The following is an 11,735-nucleotide window of genomic DNA, read 5'->3' as shown; positions in this document are numbered from 1 at the left end:
AGAACAGTTTAAAAGAGAACTTAAGGATGTGTTTGTGCAAGATGGGAGAGATTGCATGTATATTAATAATGAGCTTGGGAGAGTTAGAGCAACTTGTGTAGAGGGAGGATTGTCCTTGGTTGATCTATATGTCAAAAAGCTCGGTTTGCAAGGCTTTTGAGATAAAGACTTTGCACAATAAACACACATGTGGCAGGGATTATAAAAGCAACTTTACGGAGTATATGAAGACGGAACTGAAGTTGACATCTAGGGAGGCAGTGGAGTATATGAAGGAAGATTACAATGTTCAATTGAATGGAAATATGATTACAAGGGTATTGAAGTAGGCTAGGGAGATTGGTCTTGGCAGTAAAATGGCATAATTTTGGAAGATGAGGGACTATCTGAATGAGATACATGGGAGCAATCTAGGGAGCACAACTCATATAAACACTTTATCCTAGCCACAAGGTCCAAACCTGTTTGAGAGAGTGTATATCATTGTCGATGCTTGCAAAAGAAGGTTTGAGAATGGGTGTAGGCCACTCATAGGGTTGGATGTGTGTTTTTGAAGGGATATTATGGGGGGTCAGCTTCTTTCTATAGTGATACAAGATGCAAATAACCATGTATTTTTCATAGCATTTGGTGTAGCCAAGGCTGAGAACACTGAGAATTGGAAATGGTTTCTGAATTGCCTACAAGATGATTTTGGGGCAAACATGCTATTTGGATGGCATCTGATGTCTGATCAACAAAAGGTATATGAACTATTTGAATTTTTTAGCTTTTCCTAGTATGAGTTGTGGTTAAATGAATTCTATTATGAAATTTCGTGTAGAGTTATTGATGAGCGGATAATTTATACGCTTTTTGGCATTGTTTTAGTATGTTTTTAGTAGAATCTAGTTACTTTTAGGGATGTTTTCATTAGTTTTTATGCTAAATTCACATTTCTGGACTTTACTATGAGTTTGTGTGTTTTTATATGATTTCAGGTATTTTCTGGCTGAAATTGAGGGACTTGAGCAAAAATCAGATTCAGAGGTTGAAGAAGGACTGCTGATGCTGTTGGATTCTGACCTCCTTGCACTCAAAATAGATTTTCTGGAGCTACAAAACTCAAAATGGCGCGCTTCCAATTGCCTTAGAAAGTAGACATCTAGGGCTTTCCAGCAATATATAATAGTCCATACTTTGTCCAAGTTTAGATGATGCAAACTGGCGTTCAACGCCAGCTCTCTGCCCAATTCTGGCGTCCAGCGCCAGAAACAAGTTGCAAAGTGGAGTTCAACGCCCAAAATGGCACAAAAGGTGGCGTTCAACTCCAAGAATGACCTCTTCACGTGTAGACTTCAAGCTCAGCCCAAGCACACACCAAGTGGGCCCCGGAAGTAGATTTATGCATCAATTACTTACTTCTGTAAACCCTAGTAGCTAGTTTATTATAAATATGACTTTTTACTATTGTATTAAACATCTTTTGATCATTTTCAGATCTCTAGACCTCCATGGGAGGCTGGCCACTCGGCCATGCTTACCCCCTATTCACTTATGTAATTTTAACGGTAGAGTTTCTACACTCTATAGATTAAGGTGTGGAGCTCTGTTGTTCCTCAAAGATTAATGCAAAGTACTACTGTTTTTCTATTCAATTCAACTTATTCCGCTTCTAAGATATTCATTTGCACTTCAACCTGAATGTGATGAACGTGACAATCATCATCATTCCCTATGAACGCGTGCCTGACAACCACTTCCGTTCTACTTTAGATTGAATGAGTATCTCTTAGATCTCTTAATCAGAATCTTCGTGGTGTAAGCTAGATTGATGGCGGCATTCATGAGAATCCGGAAAGTCTAAACCTTGTCTGTGGTATTCCGAGTAGGATTCTAGGATTGAATGACTGTGACGAGCTTCAAACTCGCGATTGCTGGGCGTAGTGACAGACGCAAAAGGAGGGTGAATCCTATTCCAGCATGATCGGGAACCTCAGATGATTAGCCGTGCTGTGACAAAGCATTTGGACCATTTTCACAAGAGGAGGGGATGTAACCATTGACAACGGTGATGCCCTTGCATAAAGCCAACCATAGAAAGGAGTAAGACTGATTGGATGAAGACAGCGGGAAAGCAGAGATTCAGAGGAACGAAAGCATCTCTACACGCTTATCTGAAATTCTCACCAATGAATTACATAAGTGTTTCTATCCTTAGTTTATTATTTATTTTCGAAAACTCCATAACTATTTTATATCCGCCTGACTGAGATTTACAAGGTGACCATAGCTTGCTTCATACCAACAATCTCCGTGGGATCGACCCTTACTCACGTAAGGTTTATTACTTGGATGACCCAGTGCACTTGCTGGTTAGTTGTATCGAAGTTGTGACAAATTATGAATTGAGATTAGAGCACCAAGTTCTTGGAGCCATTACTAGAGATCACAATTTCGTGCACCAAGTTTTTGGCGCTGTTGCCAGGGATTGTTCGAGTTTGGACAACTGACGGTTCATCTTGTTGCTCAGATTAAGTAATTTTCTTTTTGTTTTCTTTTCAAAAATTTTTCAAAAATCTTTCAAAAAAATTCTCCTTTGTTTTCGAAAAAAAAAATTTTCAAAAATATATTTTTCTTCAGAATTTTTAAGAATGAATTCTAGTGTTTCATGAAACATGTTGAAGCCTGGCTGGCTGTAAAGCCATGTCTAATTCTTTTGGACTGAGGCTTCCAAACCATCAGCATAGATGCAAGTTAATTTGATAAGTAATGAGCAGTATATTCTGATATCATATGCTAAAGCTTGACTGGCTATTAAGCCATGTCTAACCCTCAGATTGGAGCTTTAGATTAAAGAGCACAAGATTCCTGGAATTCATATTAAAAATTTTGGAATCCTTATTTTTCTTTTTCATATAATTTTCGAAAAATACCAAAAAAATTAGAAAATCATAAAAATCAAAAATATTTTTTGTGTTTCTTGTTTGAGTCATGTGTCATGTTATAAGTTTGGTGTCAATTGCATATTCATCTTGTATTTTTCAAAAATTCATGCATTCATAGTGTTCTTCATGATCTTCAAGTTGTTCTTGGTAAGTCTTCTTGCTTGATCTTGATGTTTTCTTGTTTTGGGTCTTTTCTTGTTTTTCATATGCATTCTTGCATTCATAGAGTCTAGACATGAAAGATTTCTAAGTTTGGTGTCTTGCATGTTTTCTTTGCATATAAAAATTTTCAAAAATAAGTCTTGATGTTCATCATGACATTCAAAGTGTTCTTGGTGTTCATCTTGACATTCATAGCATTCTTGCATGCATTCATTGTTTTGATCCAAAATTTCCATGCATTGAGCATTTTTAGTGTTTTTCTCTCTCATCATAAAAATTCAAAAAAATAAAAAAAATATCTTTCCCTTTTTCTCTCTTAAAATTTCGAAAATTAGATTTGACTTTTTCAAAAATTTTTAAAATCTAGTTGTTTTTATGAGTCAAATCAAATTTTCAATTTAAAAATCTTATCTTTTTCAAAAATAAAATCTTTTTCATTTTTCTTAGTTATTTTCGAAAATTTTAAAAATATTTTTCAAAAATCTTTTTCTTATCTTTTACATCATATTTTCGAAAATAACATCATCAATTAATGTTTTGATTCAAAAATTTCAAGTTTGTTATTTACTTGTTAAGAAAGATTCAAACTTTGAGTTCTAGAATCATATCTTGTGAATCAAGTCATTAATTATGATTTTTAAAAATCAAATCTTTTTCAAAAACTAATTTCAATCATATCTTTTCAAAAATATCTTCTCATCTTATCTTTTTCAAAAACTTGATTTCAAAATATCTTTTCTAACTTCCTAACTTCTTATCTTTTCAAATTTGTTTCAACTAACTAACTAACTTTTTGTTTGTTTCTTATCTTTTTCAAAACTACCTAACTAACTCTCTCTCTCTAATTTTCGAAAATATCTTCCCTCTTTTTCAAAAATTCTTTTTAATTAACTAATTATTTTAATTTTTGATTTTTTATTTTCGAAAATTACTAACCTTCTTCAAAAACTATTTTCGAAAATCACTAACTCTTTTTCAAAAATTATTTTCGAAAATTTCCCTCTCTCATCTTATTCTATTTATTTATTCATCTACTAACATCTCCTCACCTCACATCTCTGCTCTCCTCACCCTTGTGTTTCTTTCCTTACATTATATTCTTTGTCCCTTTCCTTTCTTCCACTCACACAGGGACTTCTATACTGTGGTATAAAGGATCCCTATTATTATTATTATTATTTTTTTTGTGCCCTCTTCTTTGTCATATGAGAAGGAGCAAGGACAAGAATATTCTTGTTGAAGCAGATCCAGAACCTGAAAGGACTCTGAAGAGGAAACTAAGAGAAGCTAAATTACAACAATCCAGAGAGAACCTTTCAGAAATTTTCGAACAAGAAGAGGAGATGGCAGCCGAAAATAATAATAATGCAAGGAGGATGCTTGGTGACTTTACTGCACCTAATTCTAATTTACATGGAAGAAGCATCTCCATTCCTACCATTGGAGCAAACAATTTTGAGCTGAAACCTCAGCTAGTTTCTCTGATGCAGCAGAACTGCAAGTTTCATGGACTTCCATCTGAAGATCCTTTTCGGTTCTTAACTGAATTCTTGCAGATCTGTGATACTGTTAAGACTAATGGAGTAGATCCTGAAGTCTACAGGCTTATGCTTTTCCCTTTTGCTGTAAGAGACAGAGCTAGAGTGTGGTTGGACTCTCAACCCAAAGACAGCCTGAACTCTTGGGATAAGCTGGTCACGGCTTTCTTAGCCAAGTTCTTTCCTCCTCAAAAGCTGAGCAAGCTTAGAGTGGATGTTCAAACCTTCAGACAGAAAGAAGGTGAATCCCTCTATGAAGCTTGGGAAAGATACAAGCAGCTGACCAAAAAATGTCCTTCTGACATGCTTTCAGAATGGACCATCCTGGATATATTCTATGATGGTTTATCTGAGCTATCAAAGATGTCATTGGATACTTCTGCAGGTGGATCCATTCACCTAAAGAAAACGCCTGTAGAAGCTCAAGAACTCATTGACATGGTTGCTAATAACCAGTTCATGTACACTTCTGAAAGGAATCCTGTGAGTAATGGGATGCCTATGAAGAAGGGAGTTCTTGAAATTGATACTCTGAATGCCATATTGGCTCAGAACAAAATATTGACTCAGCAAGTCAATATGATCTCTCAGAGTCTGAATGGAATGCAAGCTGCATCCAACAGTACTCAAGAGGCATCTTCTGAAGAAGAAGCTTATGATCCTGAGAACCCTGCAATAGCAGAGGTGAATTACTTAGGTGAACCTTATGGAAACACCTATAATCCATCATGGAGAAATCATCCAAATCTCTCATGGAAGGATCAACAAAAGCCTCAACAAGGCTTTAATAATGGTGGAAGATACAGGTTTAATAATAGTAAACCTTTTCCATCATCCACTCAGCAACTGACAGAGAACTCTGAACAAAATACTTCTAATCTAGCAAACTTAGTCTCTGATCTATCTACGGCCACTGTGAGTTTCATGAATGAAACAAGGTCTTCCATTAGAAATTTAAAAGCACAAGTGGGCCAGCTGAGTAAAAGGATCACTGAAATCCCTCCTAGTACTCTCCCAAGCAATACAGAAGAAAATCCAAAAGGAGAGTGCAAGGCCATTGAATTGATCACCATGGCTGAACCTGTGAAGGAAGGAGAGGATGTGAATCCCAGTGAGGAAGACCTCCTGGGACATCCAGTGATCAATAAGGAGTTTCCCTTTGAGGAACCAAAAGAATCTGAGGCTCAACTAGAGACCATAGAGATTCCATTAAACCTCCTTATGCCATTCATGAGCCCTGATGAGTATTCCTCTTCTGAAGAGAATGAGGATGTCACTGAGGAGCAAGTCACCAAGTACCTTGGTGCAATCATGAAGCTGAATGCCAAATTATTTGGCATTGAAACTTGGGAAGATGAACCTCCCTTGTTCACCAATGAACTAAGTGATCTGGATCAACTGACATTGCCTCAGAAGAAACAGGATCCTGGAAAGTTCTTAATACCTTGTACCATAGGCACCATGATCTTTAAGGCTCTGTGTGACCTTGGTTCAGGGATAAACCTCATGCCCCTCTCTGTAATAGAGAAACTGGGAATCTATGGGATACAAGCTGCTAAAATCTCATTAGAGATGGCAGACAATTCAAGAAAACAGGCTTATGGACAAGTAGATGACGTGTTAGTAAAGGTTGAAGGCCTTTACATCCCTGCTGATTTCATAGTCCTAGATACTGGGAAGGATGAGGATGAATTCATCATCCTTGGAAGACCCTTCCTAGCCACAGCAAGAGCTGTAATTGATGTTGACAGAGGTGAACTAGTCTTTCAATTGAATGAGGACTCCCTTGAGTTTAAAACTCAAGGACATCCTTCTGTAAACATGGAGAGGAAGCATAAAAAGCTTCTCTCAAAACAGAGTCAACCAGAGCCCCCACAGTCAAACTCTAAGTTTGGTGTTGAACTCCCATATCCAAACTCTAAGTTTGGTGTTGGGAAGTCTAAACAATGCTCTGAATATCTGTGAGGCTCCATGAGAGCCCACTGTCAAGCTATTGATATTAAAGAAGCGCTTGTTGGGAGGTAACCCAATTTTTATTTAATTATATTTTTCTTGTTCTTTCATGTTTTATTAGGTTCATGATCATGTGGAGTCACAAAATAAATATAAAAATTGAAAACGGAATCAAAAACAGCAGAAGAAAAATCACACCCTGGAGGAAGACCTTACTGGCGTTTAAACGCTAGTAAGAAGCATGTTTTGGGCATTCAACGCCAGAACAGAGCATGGTTCTGGTGCTGAACGCCAGAAATGGGCAGCATCTGGGCGTTTGAACGCCAGAAATGCACCCTGGAGAAGAGCTGGCGCTGAACGCCCAGAACAAGCATGGTTCTGGCGTTCAACGCCAGAAATGGGCAACAAATGGGCGTTCAACGCCCAGAACAAGCACCAATCTGGCGCTAAACACCCAGAGTTGTGTTCAAGGGCATTTTGCATGCCCAATTTGGTGCAAGGTTGTAAATCCTTGAACACCTCAGGATCTGTGGACCCCACAGGATCCCCACCTACCTCCACTTACTTCTTCTCACCCCTCTTTCACACAATCCCATAAACACTCTTCCCCAAAACCCTTCACCAATCACCTCAATCTCTCTTCCCTATCACCACTTCACCACTCACATTCATCCACTCTTCCCCATAAACCTACCTCATAAACACCACTTACCTTCAAAATTCAAAATCAATTTCCCACCCAAACCCACCCTAAATGGCCGAACTTACCCCCCCTCCCTTCCCTATATATAACCCTCCATTCTTCCTCATTTTCTCACAACACAACCCTCCATTCTCTTCTTGGCCGAAACACACCTCCCCCCTCTCCATATTTTCTTCTTCTTCATCCATTCTTTCTTCTCTTGCTCGAGGGCGAGCAAAATTCTAAGTTTGGTGTGGTAAAAGCATAAGCTTTTTGTTTTTCCATTACCATTGATGGCACCTAAGACCGGAGAATCCTCTAGAAAAGGGAAAGGGAAGACAAAATCTTCCACCTCCGAGTCATGGGAGATGGAAAGATTCATCTCCAAAGCCCATAAAGACCACTTCTAGGATGTTGTGGCCAAGAAGAAGGTGATACCCGATGTCCCTTTCAAACTCAAGAAAAATGAGTATCCGGAGATCCGACATGAAATCCAAAAAAGAGGTTGAAAAGTTCTAACAAACCCCATCCAACAAGTAGTCATCCTAATGGTTCAAGAGTTCTATGCCAATGCATGGATCACTAGGAACCATGATCAAAGTAAGAACCCAAATCCAAAGAATTATGTTACAATGGTTCAGAGGAAATACTTAGATTTTAGCCCGGAGAATGTGAGGTTGGCGTTTAACTTGCCTATGATGCAAGGAGATGAGCGCCCCTACACTAGAAGGGTCAACTTTAATCAAAGGTTGGACCAAGTCCTCATGGACATATGTGTGGAAGGAGCTCAATGGAAGATTGACTCCAAAGGCAAGCCGGTTCAACTAAGAAGACTGGACCTCAAGCCTATGGCTAGAGGATGGTTGGAGTTCATCCAACGCTCCATCATCCCCACTAGCAACCGATCTGAAGTTACTGTGGATTGGGCCATCATGATCCATAGCATCATGATTGGAGAGGAAGTAGAAGTTCATGAAGTCATCTCCCTTGAACTCTACAAAATAGCCGAAAAGCCCTCTCCTTGGGCAAGGCTAGCTTTTCCTCATCTTATCTGCCATCTATGTTACTCAGCTGGAGCTTCCATAGAAGGAGACATTCACATTGAGGAAGAGAAGCTCATCACTAAGAAAAAGATGGAGCAAGCAAGAGAGCCCATTCATGGAGCTCAAGAGGCGCAGGAAGCTCACCACCATGAGATCCCGGAGATGCCTCAAATGCATTTTCCTCCACAAAACTATTGGGAGTAAATCAACACCTCCCTAGGAGAATTAAGTTCCAACATGGGACAACTAAGGGTGGAACATCAAGAGCACTCCATCATCCTTCATGAAATAAGAGAAGATCAAAAAGCAATGAGGGAGGAGCAACAAAGACAAGGAAGAGACATAGAAGAGCTCAAGGACATCATTGGTTCCTCAAGAAGAAAACGCCACCATCACTAAGGTGGACTCATTCCTTGTTCTCACTTTCTGTTTTTCGTTTTCTATGTTAAGTGCTTATCCATGTTTGTGTCTTCATTACATGATCATTAGTAATTAGTAACTTTGTCTTAAAGTTATGAATGTCCTATGAATCCATCACCTCTCTTAAATGAAAACTGTTTTAATTCAAAAGAACAAGAAGTACATGAGTTTCGAATTTATCCTTGAACTTAGTTTAATTATATTGATGTGGTGACAATGCTTCTTGTTTTCTGAATGAATGCTTGAACAGTGCATATGTCTTTTGAAGTTGTTGTTTATGAATGTTAAATATGTTGGCTCTTGAAAGAATGATGACAAGGAGACATGTTATTTGATAATCTAAAAAATCATAAAAATAATTCTTGAAGCAAGAAAAAGCAGCAAAGAACAAAGCTTGCAGAAAAAAAATAGGCGAAAAAAATAGAAAGAAAAAGAAAAAGCAAGCAGAAAAAGCCAAAAGCTCTTAAAACCAAGAGGCAAGAGCAAAAAGCCAATAACCCTTAAAACCAAAAGGCAAGGGCAAATAAAAAGGATCCCAAGGCTTTGAGCATCAGTGGATAGGAGGGCCTAAAGGAATAAAATCCTGGCCTAAGCGGCTAAACCAAGCTGTCCCTAACCATGTGCTTGTGGCGTGAAGGTGTCAAGTGAAAACTTGAGACTGAGCGGTTAAAGTCAAGGTCCAAAGCAAAAGAAGAGTGTGCTTAAGAACCCTGGACACCTCTAATTGGGGACTTTAGCAAAGCTGAGTCACAATCTGAAAAGGTTCACCCAGTTATGTGTCTGTGGCATTTATGTATCCGGTGGTAATACTGGAAAACAAAGTGCTTAGGACCACGACCAAGACTCATAAAATAGCTGTGTTCAAGAATCATCATATGGAACTTGGAGAATCAATAACACTATCTGAACTTTGAGTTCCTATAGATGCCAATCATTCTGAACTTCAATGGATAAAGTGAGATGCCAAAACTATTCAAGAGGCAAAAAGCTACAAGTCCCGCTCATTTAATTGGAGCTATGTTTCATTGATAGTTTCGAATTTATAGTATATTCTCTTCTTTTTATCCTATTTGATTTTCAGTTGCTTGGGGACAAGCAACAATTTAAGTTTGGTGTTGTGATGAGCGGATAATTTATACGCTTTTTGGCATTGTTTTTAGTATGTTTTTAGTAGAATCTAGTTACTTTTAGGGATGTTTTCATTAGTTTTTATGCTAAATTCACATTTCTGGACTTTACTATGAGTTTGTGTGTTTTTCTGTGATTTCAGGTATTTTCTGGCTGAAATTGAGGGACTTGAGCAAAAATTAGATTCAGAGGTTGAAGAAGGACTGTTGATGCTGTTGGATTCTGACCTCCCTGCACTCAAAATGGATTTTATGGAGCTACAAAACTCAAAATGGCGCGCTTCTAATTGTGTTGGAAAGTAGACATCCAGGGCTTTCCAGAAATATATAATAGTCCATACTTTGCTTAAGTTTAGATGATGCAAACTGGCGTTCAACGCCAGCTCTCTGCCCAATTCTGGCGTCCAGCGCCAGAAACAAGTTGCAAAGTGGAGTTCAATGCCCAAAATGGCACAAAAGGTGGCGTTCAACTCCAAGAATGACCTCTCCACGTGTAGACTTCAAGCTCAGCCTAAGCACACACCAAGTGGGCCCCGGAAGTGGATTTATGCATCAATTACTTACTTTTGTAAACCCTAGTAGCTAGTTTATTATAAATAGGACTTTTTACTATTGTATTAGACATCTTTTGATCATTTTCAGATCTCTAGACCTCCATGGGAGGCTGGCCACTCGGCCATGCTTACCCTCTATTCACTTATGTAATTTTAACGGTAGAGTTTCTACACTCCATAGATTAAAGTGTGGAGCTCTGCTGTTCCTCAAAGATTAATGCAAAGTACTACTATTTTTCTATTCAATTCAACTTATTCCGCTTCTAAGATATTCATTTGCACTTCAACCTGAATGTGATGAACGTGACAATCATCATCATTCCCTATGAACGCGTGCCTGACAACCACTTCCGTTCTACTTTAGATTGAATGAGTATCTCTTAGATCTCTTAATCAGAATCTTCGTGGTGTAAGCTAGATTGATGGCGGCATTCATGAGAATCCAGAAAGTCTAAACCTTGTCTGTGGTATTCCGAGTAGGATTTTGGGATTGAATGACTGTGACGAGCTTCAAACTCGCGATTGCTGAGCGTAGTGACAGACGCAAAAGGAGGGTGAATCCTATTCCAGCATGATCGGGAACCTCAAATGATTAGCCGTGCTGTGACAGAGCATTTGGACCATTTTCACAAGAGGAGGGGATGTAACCATTGACAACGGTGATGCCCTTGCATAAATCCAGCCATAGAAAGGAGTAAGACTGATTGGATGAAGACAGCGGGAAAGCAGAGATTCAGAGGAACGAAAGCATCTCTACACGCTTATCTGAAATTCTCAGCAATGAATTACATAAGTTTTTCTATCCTTAGTTTATTATTTATTTTCGAAAACTCCATAACTATTTTATATCCGCTTGACTGAGATTTACAAGGTGACCATAGCTTGCTTCATACCAACAATCTCCGTGGGATCGACCCTTACTCACGTAAGGTTTATTACTTGGACGACCCAGTGCACTTGCTGGTTAGTTGTATCGAAGTTGTGACAAATTATGAATTGAGATTAGAGCACCAAGTTCTTGGAGCCATTACCAGAGATCACAATTTCGTGCATCAGTTATATTAGGGCAGTCAAAGAAGTTATGCCGAATGCATATCATAGGAACTGTATGTTGCATATTGATGAGTCCATATTTGATGGTAAATTTTATCTTGAATTGAGTGGACTTCATCACATAAACTCACATTAATTCACTTGAATAGCATACTTTTGTGATTTCTCTCTAAATTGTACCTAATTGTGAAAACATGATCAATTTAATTTTACTTTGATCCCATTCGATGCCGTGATATGTTCTGTTGAGTAATTTCAGGTTAAATAGGCAAGAAT

At 38.4% G+C, this 11,735-nt stretch overlaps 1 non-coding gene across 1 annotated transcript; it reads right to left on the bottom strand.

Annotated features, from left to right (window-relative positions):
- Positions 1 to 4,828: 4,828 nt before the first annotated feature.
- On the bottom strand, positions 4,829 to 4,936 carry LOC112731105 (small nucleolar RNA R71). The gene has a single exon (XR_003166897.1). It is a non-coding gene; the product is annotated as a small nucleolar RNA R71 (small nucleolar RNA).
- Between the last annotated feature and the right edge of the window lie 6,799 nt (positions 4,937 to 11,735).

The sequence above is a fragment of the Arachis hypogaea genome, chromosome 12 (genome assembly GCF_003086295.3).
Source record: "Arachis hypogaea cultivar Tifrunner chromosome 12, arahy.Tifrunner.gnm2.J5K5, whole genome shotgun sequence".
In the NCBI taxonomy this organism is placed as follows: Eukaryota; Viridiplantae; Streptophyta; class Magnoliopsida; order Fabales; family Fabaceae; genus Arachis; species Arachis hypogaea.
This window is presented reverse-complemented; position numbering and strand designations above follow the sequence as displayed.